The sequence below is a fragment of the Arachis ipaensis genome, chromosome B9 (genome assembly GCF_059453495.1).
Source record: "Arachis ipaensis isolate K30076 ecotype BB chromosome B9, ASM5945349v1, whole genome shotgun sequence".
In the NCBI taxonomy this organism is placed as follows: domain Eukaryota; kingdom Viridiplantae; phylum Streptophyta; class Magnoliopsida; order Fabales; family Fabaceae; genus Arachis; species Arachis ipaensis.
Genome location: NC_142444.1, coordinates 109,620,393 through 109,623,685, shown reverse-complemented (window position 1 = coordinate 109,623,685; position 3,293 = coordinate 109,620,393). Strand labels below are relative to the sequence as shown.

The 3,293-nt window shown below is 38.9% G+C and overlaps 1 pseudogene; it reads left to right on the top strand.

The window, feature by feature from the left end:
• Positions 1-276: 276 nt before the first annotated feature.
• LOC107615700 (uncharacterized) lies at positions 277-2,626 on the top strand (annotated as a pseudogene).
• The last annotated feature ends 667 nt before the right edge of the window (positions 2,627-3,293 follow it).

Sequence of the window (3,293 nt, the reverse complement as noted above, 5' to 3'; positions counted from 1 at the left end):
TGTTACTTTTATTATCCAATTCTATATTTGTTTGACTTTGTGCGTGCATGTTACTTCTAACTGTCCACTTTCTGTAGTAACCACACCTGTACAAGAGAGAAATCAAGATTACAAAAATTATATACTAGTAAATGATACGAATTCAACAAATAATGTAAACCAACCTTTACAGCTTTATCCAATTGCATTAATTATATCACTTGTTAATTATTATATTAGTCTAAGATTAATTAATGTTTTTTGGCATGCTACATGTGTTTATACAAGGATTTTAAGATGCCAAGGAAAGCTCGCTACACGAAAGGCACAAGAGTGGAGCCACCACGTCAGCAACCTCCAGCTGCACCTCCTGCGTCTTCACCATCCGCTGACGATGACTGGCTCATTCCCCCGCCCCCAGTAACGGTGGGGTCTCCACAACGGCTCCTCTCTGACCCTTTCGTCTGCCCCGGAGTGAACCAAGACCTGAGCCACAAACCGCTAACGGTGTACAAGTGACGGAACTGTGCAATGAAGACATAGACCCGGAGGCGAACGAGGTGGATTCGTTTCACGAACACATTGACCGGATGTTTGCTGCTTCTGATGCTGAAAAGCGCAAAGGACGAAAGACTATTGAGTTTTGGGATGTTGATCTCATTGGTAACAAGTGTTGAACCATACGACTTTTTAATTGATTAGCCAATGATATTGTTATATTTCTCACATGTTGGGCACATTGGTCACATAAATAAGATTTTTTTTTATAGATTATGATGGAATAGTCAAGGATGCTAAAATGAGTGTGAGGGAGGCTATGGAGCGGTCTCTTAATGGTAGCAAGATCATACTGAGGTTCAACAAGAAACTGCAAGCAGTCGAAGATGGAGCTGGCCTGTTGAGTGGCATCCTAGGAGCATTGGGTTCTGGTTACAGCAAATTTTTTATCTGTGAGAAGAGTTGGGAAAAGGTGCAGGGAAAAGACATGGTTTATGATGATTGCATAAAGGTAATAACTTTCGGCATTGTTTAATCATATCAAACCTTTCAACTTACAATTACTTACAGTTGGACATTGTCATCGCAGGAGATGTTCCACTTTCAAGAAGATAGCGGTGGTAGAATCAAGAAAACATTTTTGCAACAAATAAGGAGGTCCTAGAAGGATATAAGGGGGAGGCTGTATGACTCACATTACAAACCAACTTTGACACTTGAGCAGAATCTTAACAACCACCCCGAGGGAATTTCTAGAGAGCATTGGAGGTGGTTTATTGATTATCGTAATGATCCTGCCACAAAGGTACCCCATTTTTTAAGTAGCCATTGTCTTTAATCCACGTAGGATCCATATAATCCCAACTAATTTTTAGTCTTAGAGATTACTTTATTGCATTCAAGCTTTTTTGGAGTTATATACATTACTTTTCAAAGAAAGAGAAAAAAAACGTATATATAAGTGATACACTAAAGTAAAAGAGAAATATAAGAACATTTAACTATTTATGGTACACTCGTATGTATTCATTCTATGTCTAACCAATGTTACTGTTGATGACATAATAGGTGAAGTGCAAGCAAAACACGCTGAATCCAAAGAAGCAGCTTTACACGCACACTGGCGGTTCTAAAAGCTTGGCTAGGGCAAGGGAAGAAGAGGTAATATAGATTTTTAATCAAGTATATGTGGCTATCATTGTCTCGAATAATTCTCTATATTTTTAAGTAAATCATTCTTTAGTTTTGATTTATAAGGAATTGATAACTAATGCTATTTCCAAAAAACAAATGTTGGAGCTATTAAAATAAATTTACTATTTAGGTATAATCAATTACTCAATCCTTGTAAAATAAATGGAGCAATCATTAGACTGTTAACTAATTGAGGTAAAATAAATTGGTTGGTATGTAGTTTTAATTTATTTATGGGGAAGAAGAAAAAAAATTATTGGAGAAAATTAGATAGGTGAAGCTTAATTATGGTATAAATTGTATTGTCACAGTCACAAAAACAAGGAGGAAAGTGGGTAGAGGAGAAGTATGGATCCTAAAGCACAAACGACGTGATGGCACCTACATTCATGAAGAAGCGCAGAGGATCAGTGTAAGTACACTTAATCAATTATTATGGTACATGTTAGGTTTAATTATTAAAATGTCTTGAGTATGCTATACTCCTAGTGTAATTGTGTATGCTTATTTACGTCTGCGTGAAAAAATATCTGAGATTGAGCAGCTGGATGAAACTATGAAAAACTTGTCTGAAAATGATTCCCTTACCCAAGCTCTCGGTAAAGAGCACTCGGATAGAGTGCGTGGCATAGGTTTCGTGCCGACACTAAGTCAACTCTTTCGTCCGAGTGCATAGCCGCCGGTGGATAGAGCTCAAATGGAAGAGGCCCAAAGGATGTTGTTTGAACTACAGGCAGAGGGGACGGCCGAGAAATTGAGAAGGAAGGCAGTGGAGGATAAAGTAGCAACAGAAAAATTGAAAAAGAAGGTAATTGAGGATGAAATAGCAGCAGAGAAAACGAAGAGACAGGCATTAGAGAGTGTGCTGAGTTTTGTAGTCCAACAGCAAGGTGGGGAGCTGCCACTAGACATCGCTGGACGGATGAATTCTTTGGACGGACATAGCGGGAAATAGAAATTAGGATATATGTGATAGTTTATTTCTCAGTATATGTTTTGTTTATGTTACTATGCAGCATTAATTGTTACCCGAATACTTTACTTTTTTGAGTGACTATTGAAATACTTTATTGATATTACAATAAATATGTTAGTTTTTTTTGCAATTAAATATTCTTGAGTTTTTTGCCTGCAATATAGAACTTTAGAGGAGAACGAAAAGATTTTTAAAATAAAAAAAATGAGCTAATGACCAAATCAGTACCCAAAAGATTCAAACGCTGACATTTTGGTACCTTACTATTGTTATTGACAAAATGGTCCTTAAAAGATTTTAAAATTTGACAAGCGTGCCCCTGAGCTCGCCGGAGCAAATTTCCGGCATGCACAATGCTGATGTGGCCACCGTGATTTGGTGACTTGGCAAACCACCCCCAAAGTTCCATCCCCAACGCACACTTCCTCCCCTTCCCTCCCTCCTTCCCCCCGTTGCAGCCCCCATCCCCAACGCACACTTCTCCCCCATCGTATTCTCCGCCGTATCACAACACCCTCCCCAACGTACACCTCCCCTTTCTCCCTCAACACCATCATTCATAGCAACAACAACTTTAACATCAACAGCAACAACAACCTCCACCACTCTCCCTCTCCAACACACACTACCCCTCCCTCCCTCAACC